The 14942-nt window shown below is 39.2% G+C and overlaps 1 long non-coding RNA gene across 1 annotated transcript in view; it reads right to left on the minus strand.

Annotated features, from left to right (window-relative positions):
- Positions 1 to 13952, minus strand: part of LOC132366342 (uncharacterized) — a 39491-nt gene extending 25539 nt beyond the window's left edge. Inside the window, exon 1 of the long non-coding RNA XR_009503425.1 lies at positions 13872 to 13952. This is a non-coding gene — a long non-coding RNA (uncharacterized LOC132366342). The remainder of the gene's footprint in view (positions 1 to 13871) is intronic.
- Between the last annotated feature and the right edge of the window lie 990 nt (positions 13953 to 14942).

The following is a 14942-nucleotide window of genomic DNA, read 5'->3' on the forward strand; positions in this document are numbered from 1 at the left end:
TTTTAATGGCTCCATTACCAAAATTATTCTGGTAATTATTAAAAATTCTGGTAATATTAAAAAATACATGGTGGCCCATATGTTTACCTTAAAGTCTTTATCAATAATATCCTTTCTTTTATATTGCCTTAGCCACTTATTTCATTCAGATGATGTCTACTTTTTAAAGGAAAAATACACATAACTACAGACTGAGTGATAATTGCATAGAATGACTGGCACAGAACAATTGTTTTAAAAGGGAATAAATCAATAAACATAAGGACAGGTTATTTACACCACCTTAATGTTCCTAAAAATTATATCATCTCTGAAGGAATAAAACGTCTGAAACTCAATCACTTTCCTGCTGTGGTATTCTGCAAAGTGCATTTACAGAGAATGTACTGCATAAAAGAATTAAGTATTTGTAACTTTGAGAGCGTGAGTTAATTTGCTTTCTGCTAAGCTCGAGAGCTGCTTGGAGAACTCTCACCTCCAGGTCTAGTTTGCTTGCTTTCTGTACTATCCCAGTATGAGGTAAGCCCAGTTACTGCTTACTCTATAATTTGCATATAATCACTCATATTATTTGGTGATGATGCTTTTAGATCTGTTTTTATGTAAATGAGGAACGTGGTAAAATAACTCTACGATAAGCCTAATGGCATTGTTCAGGTTGTATGTCTAATTACTCTCTTTATTATTCACTCCACTTTCACACACTTAGGCAAATTGGGTGGGGTGGAGGCCTGAACATTTTATCTTAAACAACTGTTTAAATTTTAGTTTATGGGTGATATAGCACCATTAACAAGCTATGATTTTTATCCTACTGTCCAGGTGAGCTAAACATGAAAATGGAGTTTACTGGCTCTGAAACGAAATAAGCGTTAGAGGTTGACTGTAGGTAACTTTTCCCAGACATCATCATTCACTGTATTAATGATAAGAATTGCCAGAGGGATCAAATCAATCCAGCTTTTTAATACACAGCTAGGATATAATGAATACTTTGTCTTGCCACTCATCTTTGTAAGAAAACTTTTTTTTTTTGTCACCAGGAGAAAGATTTACTTGTGGTCCAAGTCAAATGTTCAAAATCATAACAGGCTAGAAAGATTTGATCCCAAGCACAAGCCCAGGAGGGAGGGGACCAAAACAGACCAAGGAAAGACAACCACCCCATGTAAAAAGATGAACGGACGGCTTCACACACACACACACACACACACAGACAGATGAAATGTTTGGACAGAGGTAAATTTCACATGGTCATTTCTGTTTCTTTTTAAATACAGGTCTGTGAGGTGGTATTTTTTTTTCCAGCTATTAAAAAAAAAAGGCCCAAAAGTGCATATGTGAGGGGAAAGAGGCAGAAATTAAGCAATATAGTAATTTTCCCTGGAGGGATATGAGGAAGAAAACAGGAAGCAATATTGAGAGAATTCAGTTTTCTCACCATTGGGCTTCTTGCATTTTATTATTGGTCCACTAAAGTTATATTCACATTCTAGCTTTGCTGCATCCTCTTTCCTGGGATTAGACTGACTAAAAAACCTCTGTGAACTGTAAGAAAAGACCAGAGACTCAGCCCAGCCCTCAGGTTCTGTGCTCTTCTAGGGATGGATGGTTCTGGAAAGGCATAAGGACTCCCAGCAGCCCCTGGGTCCCTCAGCACCACTGTGACAGTCCCTCCTCTCTCTGGGGGTGTGGAAGAAAAGGTCCCCTATTTTTAGGATGGGAGGCGCAGAGGGCTGGCAGCAGGATTCCAGCAGCTGGCTTGCCTTGTTTTGGAAGGACATTTAAGCCGAGTGAAAACAGGCTACTTCTTGTTCCCCCAGGTCCTCCTCCCGCCCTCTCACTACCCCGCCAACCGCAGGTCCTCCAACAGGATGTGTCTCTGACCTTTGGTCCCAGAATCCACATTATGCTTTGAGATCAAGAGGAAAAAAAATGGACCAGCGCCTGCCCCAAGGCTCCCACAATTGTTCCCTCACTGCCTCCCTCATCCCCCAAACTGCCCGATATAAGACACTCCACCTGCCTTCACCTTGGCTCTGGCCAAGGAGGGAAAGGGATTGGTCAGCCAGGGGCTCAAGCCTCTGAGTTGGGGTAAATATTCCCAAGTCAACTCACAAGCAGCGAGGACCTGATGCTAAATATGCCTGCAGGCCCCTCCCTCTCCGGCAGGGCACAAGGACGCAAAGATGTCAACCGTGGGCCCCGAGTCAGTGGCCTCGGGGTGAAGATGGGAGGGGGAGACCCAGAAGGGTGACAAGAAAGCCCAGAGATGAATAAAGCCAGGCAAGGGTCGTCACAGCCCCCAACGAGCAAGAGAAGGGACTCGGAGACGGCACCATCCTTCCCTTCCTCATCCCGGGTCTGTGCTTCCAGTTCTGCAGCCCTGGGACCCTCTCTCTCTGCTTCAAGGAGGCTTTAAGTAGATGAGGAGCGAGCCTGGGCAGGATGCCGGGGCGGGGGGGGGGGGCGCACAGGGCAGCGCACCTGACTCTGGAGCTCACTCCGTTGCTTTTCCGGGCTGCCGGCCGCCGTGGCGAAGGGCTGCGTGCGGTAGTGTGCATTGCACCGGGGCTTCCTCTCCGAGCCCGTGTAGTTCTTCATGTTGAGTGTCACCTTGCAGGTCTCGCAGTGGAAGCATGCTTTAGGCCAGAACTTCCGCAGACAGTTCACCTTCTCCGTGGGGTACAAGATCTCGCCGCCCCGGGCGCGGCTGGGATTCGGGGCTCGGGGAAAGGCAGGGGCTAGGACGCCGGCGCTGGCGCGCGCTCTCCTTCCCCGCAGCGAGCTGGCCGGAGGCGGCCGCGCTGCACCTGCACGGGCGACGGCGACGGCGGCTGCAGCTAGGGAACCGGCCAACTTTTGCTTTCTAATAGCTATAAACACGTACGTAAATAGCGACGAAACCTGAATTCAAGTGGTACTTTATTTATTTAAGCCCATATAAGAAAATTCCATAGGGTAAATGAATTTACCTCTTTATTCTGAAAATGAGGGCATGTTTTTGCATCTGGTAAGGTCACTCTTAGCCTCTTCTATCTTTCCATATGTAAAGAGAAAAGTAAATGTCCTTATATCAATTCCTGAAAGACGTTTCTTTAAAGACTTTACTGTCTTAAGAGAATTATTTGGCATGAGTACAAATATCGCTGGGCTTTTATTAAAGTGTCTTTTACACCGCAGTATTTTTAATGTAATCAGGACAGAAGCCAACACATATAGACTAATAAATAACTTGATGTCTTACAATGGATATCTGCTGTGGTTGCACCTAATCAGAATTATTATTATCTGCCCAGCAGATGGGTGCTTAGCCAGTTGGATAAAACTTCTATTTGAACAGATTTCACACACACAAAAATGCCTCAGTATTGGAGAACATTTTTTTCTTTTGTCATCTATTTCCCACAAAATAACTGAAATAACGTAGTATCTAATTGCAAAGATTCAGATTCATTTAAAACACACTAATTAAGGGGTAGTTACAATACCTTTTATCTCTTTCCACTTACTCTTTCTTAATTTTACAATTACCAAACTAGCACTGAGTGCAGTTAATATAAAACTAACCGCAGAACTTCTCGGGATAATCTTCCAGGCATTTAGCAGCCTTTAGCCATATGGGTTTTGCATGTACAGTTCCAAAATGGCTCTTTTCCATATACATTTACAGAGAAATAAGAGAAAAAAAGAAAATATATTTGGGTGATGTTGAGGACAAGCGTTCGCAACTACGCAACTGAGTTTGCCACAGGCCAGATAGCATACATTCGTAAAACACTGGGCATAGGCTTGCCTTTTGTGTGATCAGTTTATACTAGTTCTTGTCTATCAGCAGCAGTTCTAAATACCAAAGAACGGAACTTTTTATCTGTGGCTTGCTTCTTAAACTCAAACCCACTATAAAATCATTTTAGTACAAATACTGTTTCTTGTTAGAATTGTGCAGCTGACACCACGGTGACTCTCCCCAGATCCCTGAGAGCCTGTGCACCCATTTCCCAGCATCTTTGTGTGTTGCTGTGACCTTCAGAAGGTGGTCAGGGTGCTTGAAGCTGCCAAGCCCAGCTAGAGGCAACAAGTGCCTGGAGTTTATTTTCTGCTGATGCAGCCAGGCCAGAAGGCAATGACTGACTAATCCTCCTGGTAACATTGAGGGAGCGAGGGAGGAAATCCTAGTTCCTTCATCTGAGAGGTGACCGACCACTCCAGAGCCCCTACCCGTGGGAACAGGCTGAGGCTGGGACTTCACCTAAAATTACAGCTTTGCTTGACTCTCTTCCTTCTCTGTCTTGCTTTGCCCATATTCTTTCCCTCAAACCCTTGACTCAAAGTCTGCTTATCAGAGAAACAATTGAAGACAAGTTGTATCTGTGCCTTTCACATTGTGCTGTGCATGATAGGGGGTTGATCAATAATTGTGGAATGAATGAATACTAGCAATGTGAGTAAAGTGGATAAGGAAGAGATCCTTGGTTTAGAGGTTTAAGTAAATTTGATCATTCTTGATGCCTTTTTTGCTCCTTTCCTTGGGGGAATGATTTGTTATGGTGCATGATTAGAAATTCTTGTATGTAACCTACTGTTTGATACTCAGTGGTGAATTTTCAATGTGGGTAGGGAGAGGGGCATGAGGTACATAAAGAAATTTTACCGCATTGAGCAAATCTCTGTTTCTATGATTCTACAAGTGCACAGTCAGTTGTAAGTGTTCTCCGTGACTGCATGTAATAATCACAGAAAAGTCTCAGGGTAGGTGATAGCACAAAAGCTAACTTTAGTAACTCAGTGACCACAGAAAAGAGAGCAGCAAAAAGATGGTTTACAAGAACTTGCATAATGGTAATGCATATGATGAAGATAAAAATACCCAAATCACATATTTTAAAGTTTTAATTTCAACTTGAACCACAGTCATATTAAAGCTAATTTATCTGCTATTATGATGAGCCCTACCACTTTTTTGCTGCGTAATAACATTAAGCTTCTTATGAGGATCTAGAAACTTACAATAAAACACAAACATAATTTGACTACTAAGAACTTCACAATCCAGTGCTATATGGTTATTAATGTGTGCATGAGAAGCAGAATCTTTGACTTTTTTCCTAGGGATGTGTTTTATTTTAAAAGAAAACAACACTTTCAAGTAACTATGCGTGAGGTTTTTAACGATTAAATTGTCTGTCATAATTCTTGACTCTAGTCAGTAATTAATGAATAAGTTAGTTGCTTTTAATGTTCTACAGTTTAGTGATATACAATTTACAGTGCCTCAGAATCTTTTAGAGTTACGCCTAGATGAGCAGGCATCTGATATATTTCTTCTTTGGTAAGAGTATAATAGCCAACGAACAATTACTAGCTTTGTGAGGATGGCATTTTATCAATGGAACTTCCATTAAGTTAGCCTTCCATCTTGTTAATGTCATGCTCTTTTTTCAGGACCTTGACATCATTATAATGTGTCACTGTAAGGGGAAAAAAGATGTACTTTTTAAGTGCCATAGATATAAATGTGTATTCCTGTCTCTGGTAAATTAGCATTGAAAGCTTTCTCTCTGCAGTCATTTTAAGGACTACACAGGAATAATATAGATATAAAAAGTATACCACTTTTGACAGGAAAAAGTACTAGTTGCCCAACTGCTTGTTAACATTCACTCTTTACATATGGCATTCCCAAAAAAGTAGTTTTTAAAAGTGTTTTCATGGTAGAGTCAGCATTCTGCTTCACTTGTCCTAATGGTAAAGCTTAATCTGAATTTAGTTGAATATTCATAAAGATGGCATTTTAAATAGCTCTTCCATATATACAGAGTCATCTTATTGGTTAGAAATGAAATGCTTTAAAAAAATGAAATGATCTTTCTTCTTATGTGATTTGATTGTTATTGTATTTTGTGAGGAGAGAGTGGATGAGGAAGTATAAAGTGTAAAATTAACTGTAAAATTTTTACCTTGAATAAGTATTAAATGCTATTGAAAGTGGTTATGCCTGCATAATGCCAAAAGAAAACATTAAAAATTTAACATTTCAGGCATATAGCCAGTTTTTTGATTGACTGTACTACAAGTAACTGATCTGATAGATTACTTTTTCCTTCAAGGAACTGCCCAGTTTTGGATGAAGTTGACCAAATCTGTCAACTCTGCAGGTGGTATCGTATTGAATTAGGAACATGTCAATGCGCTCTCAATAAATCTGAGTACCAAATGTTTTAGTAGCTACCCTCATATACTGCAATTCTGGTCATGAGGTAACTACCTCTTGATGTCTTCAAAATGGTTAAAAATATTCTCCTACCCATTTGGAGATAAAAATTACAGAAAAATATCATTTCGACTAAAAAAAATGAAACCTGTCATCTTATATTCAGCATATACATTCCAATTTTTTACTAGTGACTTTTTAGCTATTTTAATAAACATGTTTGATCTCCCTATACTCATAAAACTTCTCAGATTTTCTATTATCTTATAATGTACCAGCCAACAATATAAATGAAATCAAATCCAGGTATTCCAAAGCAATGGAGGGAGGACTTTTCATGTGGAGAAGAGCTGTCTAGGCTTCAGAGTCCCAACCATTGTTCCTCAGATTCTTCTCCCTTTTAGGGATATCTGAGATATTAAATACTGCTGGGCAAGGCAATTGGAGGCAAGAGGGCTATATACAGTTAATCTCTGGTGGATACCTGATACACAGAACTCAGTAGAGTAATGCTCTTGTAATGTTTTAACCCAAAAGAAAACACAGAACCCTTCTCTTAATTCCTTATTGCACAATTGAAACCAAGCTAGAAGATACAATCACAGCTTAAGTAAGGGTCCATGTATTATAAAGCTAGAGATTTTTTAGATTTAATAATTCCTTGCTAATGACTCCCACTGGAAGACCCTACACCCTGCCACGATATTAAATACTGCTGGGCAAGGCAATTGGAGGCAAGAGGGCTATATACGGTTAATCTCTGGTGGATACCTGATACACAGAAGTCAGTAGAGTAATGCTCTTGTAATGTTTTAACCCAAAAGAAAACACAGAACCTTTCTCTTAATTCCTTATTGCACAATTGAAACCAAGCTAGAAGATACAATCACAGCTTAAGGGTCCATGTATTATAAAGCTAGAGATTTTTTAGATTTAATAATTCCTTGCTAATGACTCCCCCTGGAAGACCCTACACCCTGCCACCCCTTGACTTTTGGTTTTACCCAAAGTGGGGGAAGCCATTTAAACTGCATCACCCAGGACACACTCTCAAGCATACCTAGATTTTACATTTCAGAACCCCGAGATTCAATTGCACAAAAAACAATAGTTATATTTCCCACCTATTAAAGTCTGTCTTCTGAATGTTGGCTTCCTGTGTCTTCCTTTATTCTTAAAAAAGACCAACATTTGGATACAAAACAATATATCTTCACAAGAGATGTGTACATATGTTAAAGCTCTTCTAATTCCCTGAATTATCTTTTTCTTTCCTTTTGTGACTAACCTTTCAACTAACACACCATTGTAAAGTAATTATACTCCAATGAAGATGTTAAAAAAAAAAAAAAAGAGTAGTTTTGAAACTACTATTTTTCTTGCTGTTTCCACTGTCTTGTGCATTGGGATGCTTGCAGTCAGGTATCTACCAGTGCTTAACTTGAAACCGACCATCTAATCACAAAATCAAGTGACCCTTTCTCAGTCTGAACCTCTATCTCTATAACTATCCACACAGCTGACTATCTTCTTAAAATTGTATTATCCCTTGGGTCCAATGAACATATACCATTCTGCTGCTTCTCTTGACATAGAGCCTGTTACTCTCTTTTATTCTTTACTGACTCTTCCTGTTTTACTACTGCCCGAATGTAGTTGTGTTACAAGATTCAAGGTCATGCTTCTTTTCATCTTTATTGGTCTCTCTTCTTTGGCACTCCTGCAGTTATTGCCATCCCACCTTTGTGAGTACTTCCTAAATCTCTGAACCTTGATATCTCTTAACTGATCTAGTCTACAATCTATAACTATCTGTTGTGATATCTAGCTGAATATCCTGAAAGACTCTTCAACACATTTTTTAAATGATATTCATTTTATTCATTAAAACAATTATTTTTTTCTAATTTCTCCTATTAGGTTTATGATAATCCCATTTTTCTCAATTGCCTAGTCTCCACATACTTAAATAACATTTCATTTCTCTCTGCTCTTCACTTCCTATATCTAATCATTTTCCAGGGAAGTTTTTTCTCTTTGAATTATATTTTGATTTTGTCCTTTTCTTTCAATAGGCTTTTTCCCTATTCAAGTTGTTTTTCTCTTCATGTTTGGCCTTAACTCTTTCCTTTTTTCTTTTTCAGTTTGTCTGGTTATTAAAATAATTGTTATTCACAATAAAAACAATAAAACTATAATGAAATTAAATTTGAAGTTCTCTTCTGGCACAAATACTCCATTCCTTCTATTACCACAGTTTTATGTGTATCAGTCCAAAAAATTATCATTCATGCACGCAAATATATTTCCAAATCATCTCCAAAGTAGCTGAAACAATGTGCTCTTTAACTAGCAATGTATGAAGATGAGATTTCCCCACACCCTTCTCACCCTTGCGTTATCATTCCTTAATATTTGCCAATCTGTTCTCTTATTGTTGTTTTAATTTGCATTTTATTATTTATGAATAAGATTGAACATCTATTCATATGCTTATAAGTAATTTGTATCGCTTTTTCTGTGAAATGCCTGTACATATTGTCTTTTTTTTTTTTTCCTTCTTGGATCACTGCCGCAAGCCTCTTTTGGCTTCTATGATGATTACAAATTGTTTCTAGATTAATCTTAACTAATTCACATTTCCAGAATAATTCTCAGTTAAAATACTTCAAATTATTATAGGTTTTTCAACTGTTTAAAATTCAAATCTCCTAAACCAGTTTACCGACGTTCTTACGTACAAGCATTAAGAAGCAGAAATCTGAATGGTTTTAGCTGCAGTGCATTTCCTTAGGAGGATACTGAGAAACTCGCCATCTATGGCAGGGCTTGAGAACCGTATTTGGATGTCATGCATTTTGGGAAAAAAAGTATTTGAAATTATGCTACTAAAATCTCTCATCAAAGATACCAGTGATGTTGCTCTGATAGCATCAATACTGAAAAGATGGATGCTGTCAATGGAGCCACACCCATGGACAACTTGGGAAAATAAGTGTTAGCTGACCCCTCTTACCATACCTAGCTGGTCATTTACTTCAGACTAAAAAACTGAGACGTGCCCATCTGATTGCCCTACATCCTGCACCTGAGCCCTACATTCAAGAGAAACAAAGAAAAAAATTCTCTAGCACTTTTCACTTGTATAGTTGGATGTGAGTTTTGCTTCACAAGTCAGTGGATTCCCCACACACAGGAAGGGTTTCAAAAGCTGAACACCATGAATAATGACAGAGATCTACTAAAGTTGCTATTAATCCCGTTTCTAATATTCCCTCACTTTTTACAAAGCTATTTGTTTTATTCTTAATATAGCCTACGGTCAGCCCATCTAGACGTGTCATTGCTAATATAAACCTTGAATTTTTTGCATCCCTCCTTTTTGCTTATTTCATGCTTTCTGCCTGGTCTGTTTATCTTTTTGGCATTCCTAACCCATTTAAAAATGTTCTACTTCAAACATCTTGCCTTTGATCCTCCCCTATGAATTCCTCTTCTCTCAACTGTCATACAATTTGATTCCACCAAACAATAATACCCATTGCATTTTGCCTTGTCCAGAAATTGTTCTAATATGTGTCATCTTATCCTATTACTCTGTAAGCACCAATTTTATAAGGACAATGCCATTTTGTTTCTCAATGCATTAAAATATTCTGAAGACTTAGATATCAATTTAAAGAACTCATCAAAAATAGATTTCTAGGTCAATTAATTTATGACAAAGGCACCAAGAATATATGATGGAGAAAGGACAATCTCTTCAAGTAGTGGTGGTGGGAAAAAGACAGTCACATGCAAAAGACTGAAACTGGACCACTGTCTTACACAATATATCAATATAAAAATTAACTCAAAATGGATTAACGACTTGAGTGTAAGATCTAAAACCATAAAACCCCTAGAAGAAAACATATGCAGTAAACTATTTGACATTGGTCTTTCCAATGATTTTTTTTGGATTTGAAACCAAAAGCAAAGGCAACAAAAGCAAAAATAAACAAGTGGGTCTATATCAAACTAAAAAGCTTCTGCACAGCGCAGGAAACAAAATGAAAAGGCAACCTAAATCTCTGCAAGTCATATATCTGGAAAGAAGTTAATAATCAAAATATATAAAGAACTCATAAAATTCAACAGCAAAAAAACCCACAAACAATCCAGTTGAAAAATGGGCAGAGGATCTGAATAGGTATTTTCCAAAGAAGACATACAGATGGCCAACAGGTACATGAAAAGGTGCTCAACATTACTAATCATCAGGGAAATGCAAATCAAAACCACAATATCACCTCATACCTTCTAGAATGGCTATTATCAAAAAGGCAAGAAATAACAAGTGTTGTCAAAGATGTGGAGAAAAGGGAACCCTTTGGCAGTGTTGGTGGGAATGTAAATTGGTGCAGGCACTTTGGAAAATAGTATAAAGGTTTCTCAAAAAATTAAAAATAGAACTACCATATGCACCAGCAATTTCACTTCTGGGTATTTATCAGAAAGAAATTAAAACACTGATTCAAAAAGATAAATGCACCCCTATGTTCACTGCAGCATTATTTACAATTGCCAAGATATGGAAGCAACCAAAGTGTCCACTGACAGATGAATGAATAAAGAAATGTGGTATATATAAAATGGCATATTATTCAGCTGTAAAAAGAATCTTGCCATTTGCAACAACATGGATGAACCTTGAGAGCATTATGCTAAGTGAAATAAATCAGACAGAGAAAGACAAACACCATATGATCTCACTTACATGTAGAATCTAAAAAAAAAAAAAAAAATGGCTGAAAAACCAAACTCATAGATACAGACAACAGATTGTTGGTTTCCAGAGGCAGGAGTTGGGGGGTGGGTGAAATGGATGAAGGTGGTCAAGAGGTACAAACTTCCAGTTATAAAATAAATAAGTCATGGGGATGTAAAGTACAGCATGGTGACTATAGTTAATAATAATGTATCGTATTATTTGAAAGTTGCTAAGAAAGTAGATCTTCAAAGTTCTCATCATGAGGAAAAAAATTGTAACTTGTGTGGCGATGGATGTTAACTAGATCATTGTGGTGATCAATTTGCAATATATACAAATATGGAATCCTGTTATACACCTGAAAAAAAATAGATTTCTAATTCTTGCCATTCATTCACTCATTCAGCAAGTATGTGCTGACATCCAAGTGTGTATACCAACATTCTGCTTAGAGCTACAGATATAATGATGAACGACATTGACTCAATGTTTCACAGATTTTAGAAATGAAAAAACAAACTACAAACACTGACAAGACAAACAAAATACAGATACATAAAAATTTCAGTAAAATTTTTTAATGCTTGAAATGCGTTATGGAAACTAAATAACTTCCTATGTAAAGAAGAGGTTGAAGAAGTGCACGAGGGAAGTGGTTTGATTAGTTAGAAGGCTTAATTGGCATATAAATGAAAGATGACAACTGGATGAATTAAGCTGGAAGCAATGGAGATTGAAAGAAGTAACAAGAATTCAAAATATATGTTGCGGATAGAATTGACAGGACCTAACGATGATCTGGATGTTACATATGAAAGAAAATGCCAAAGACTAAACTCTACTGTATTACAACAGAAATATTTTTCCACCAGCACTTTTATCACTATTCACTCCCTGATTTTCCATCATACTCTTTCGTCTTCCCAGGGTATTGTATGTTTCAAGAGATCATCGTATAGGTACTTCCCTGGTGGCGCAGTGGTTAAGAATTTGCCTGCCAATGCAGGGGACACGGGTTCGATCTCTGGTCCAGGAAGATCCCACATGCCGCGGAGCAACTAAGCCTGTGCATCAAAACCACTGAGCCTGTGCTCTAGAGCCTGCGAGCCACAACTACTGAGCCTGAATGCTGCAACTACTGAAGCCCGTGCGCCTAGGGCCCAGTGCTCCACAACAAGAGAAGCCACCGCAATGAGAAGCCTGCGCACCACTACGAAGAGTAGCCCCCGCTCGCCACAACTAGAGAAAGCCTGTGTGCAGCAACGAAGACCCAATGCAGCCAAAAATAAATAAATAAATAAATTTATTTTTAAAAAAGAGATATCATTGTATTAAGAACACTACAAATCCACAATTTTCAAATTCAGTTGATCCTATAACTGTAGAGATACATCAGGAGACAAAAACCACAATTTGAACAGGGAGAGTTTAATATAAAGAATTATTAACTATGACTAGGGAGCAAATACAAAGGGTAACAAGAACTCTAAAGAATGTCCTAAGGCTGAAAGGCACATAACCAAGGAAAGAACAAATTTGGAAGGGAGCTCCCATCCCAAGGCTGGAATTTAGATCTCGCTGGAGAAGGTGTGGGTGCAGCACCCTGGATGGTGGAGAGGCTCCCTGTGTTGCCCAGAGTCCCTGGGCAAACAGGAGGTACCTTTTATGGTATGTGGGCTAAAGGTGGCAAGTCAGGTACACCTCTCCAGAGTACGAAGGGGCTGAGACTGGCACAGCTAAGAGGGGTACAGATATGTGGGAAATAGGAGCTGGGACTGGCAAGCAGGAAACAACTTTCCAGGGTGCAGAGGGTCTGAGAACAGCAGACTAAGGTACAGATTTATTCAGGGTTCTAGCAGCCTTCTCTGTGGCTGGATAGTACAAGGTCTAGGCTGTACACTGTCTGCAAGAGTGGACCACTGTGAGCTGGCCACCCATCTACTGAGGCTGAGGACTCAAGCTGGCTGCGACACTGACTGTATTCTCTAGGTGCACAGCCAGCACTGACCATCACTGGATGTTCCTCTCCCACGCTACTGTAAACCATGCAACGGGAACAAAAGGAAGCAAAAGGAAGGACACAGTAACCAGGAAGAAAAACTCTTTCCTCTTGTAATGTTCCTCTGGTGCCTCCTACAATCAAAATTTAAAGTCGTATTTGGAGCAAAAAAGAAATTCATACAAGCACAAGCCCCATTATCACTGTACGGGTATTGAGGGTGGATTAGGAGCTGACAGGACATACACTGATAACTGGGAAAGTTCACTCCTTTGGACACTTCCATATACTTCTGTTACACACATTTGAACTTCCGTATGACAGTGAGACAACTCTGCTTTTCCACTTAACAAGATACAGCTGTCCTTCTTAGAAGTTTTCACCATTTCCCGAAACAGAAATATGCACATTCGCTATGACCATAAAATTTTACCACAGAATCTCTGAAAATTTCATTAGCTAAACACCACATGTTAAATTATTCTCCTACAAATTTTATATAAAATAAAAAGGAAAGGGTAGAAGGAAAGAGAAAAATAACATGGTTGTATGTACAATCAAACATACACCTATAACAAGCAGAGAAAAAATATGCAAACATGCTATCGTCCTTTCCGCAGCGGGTCACAAAGCTGTAGCGTTTATGGCTTCCTTCTTCTGCTCTGCATAATGCATTTCCCTTGCCCTCACTCAGAACCTCAGCGGTCAGTGAAGTACTAAGCGTGGCTCCCACCCTCAGGGAATCCCTTGGGTTTCAGATACAGTTTTCTTTGCCTAAATTTGTGTAACAGCAACATAATTTCCCCTTGATAACTGAAAACACTCCAACTAGGAGACTTTTTTTCTTCTGTTCCTTGTTGGTTGAGTGACATAAGGTCTTTAGAATGGTCAGGGGGCAGTCTTACCTTCTAATTGAATGTACCATTACTTTAACTTTGCCAGGAAGTAGTATAAACAGTCATCCAACTTGGGCCATGGACCGAGCAGATAGCAGGGAACTTGAGTATCTGTGTAGAAAAACATATTTTGCTGAGCCTGTGAAAAGTCACCATTAAGAGATTCACAGAATAGATCCTTAGGGTTCTAGAGAAGCTCAGTCTGTGTGTAGCACAGATTATTATTTGAAAAGTAGCTCTTCGCTAGTTATTAGATCTTAGGACCCAGGCTTTAACAACGGGACATCAGTAGCGACTCTGGTAAAACTGCTCATCGTGAGCTACTTTGCGTACAACTCACCAACTTGAAAAGTGTGACGGGCCCAGCAGGAATACATTATAAAACAGAAGTGATGTATCAGGGATCAGGCTGGAAGGCCAAAGTAAACTGCACAGAGGTGGTCCAGATTCCAAAGACACCCACTCCCAGTGCACTGATGCCAACCGCCAGCTCATACCTATGGCTTCAAAGCAAAGTAGAGGTGGGACTGCCCTGGTGGTCTAGTGGGTAAGACTAAGTGGTCCCAATGCAGGGGGCCCGGGTTTGATCCTTGGTTGGGGAACTGGATCCCGCATGCCGCAACTAAGAATTCGCATGATGCAACTAAAAGCCTGCATGCCGCAACTAAAGATCCTGAATGCCGCAACTACAACCTGGTGCAGCCTAAATAAATAAATAAATAAATAAATAGCAAAAAAATAAAGTTCTCTTTAAAAGACAGCAAAGTAGAGGAAAACAAGTATATTTCTCTAGAAATAGAGAAACTGCAAGAAAAATAGGATGGCTGGAAGGAACAGTGTGAGCAGGTAGTAACAAGAGACGAGACTGGAGAGAGGAAGAAAAGTCAGTCATGAACAGCCTTGTAAGTCATGTTAAAGGATTTTAAACTTAACCTTAAGGGCCACTATTGAAGTTTTTCAGTTGGGTTAATCCATGAACAATACCGTGTTTTAGAAAAATCACTGGCTTCACAGTGTGTGGAGGCAAGAGAGGGAAGAAATGTCTCTCAAGAGGTTGTTGCAATAATTAGGCGGGAGCTG

This window comes from Balaenoptera ricei, chromosome 5 (assembly GCF_028023285.1).
Source record: "Balaenoptera ricei isolate mBalRic1 chromosome 5, mBalRic1.hap2, whole genome shotgun sequence".
Classification (NCBI taxonomy): Eukaryota; Metazoa; Chordata; class Mammalia; order Artiodactyla; family Balaenopteridae; genus Balaenoptera; species Balaenoptera ricei.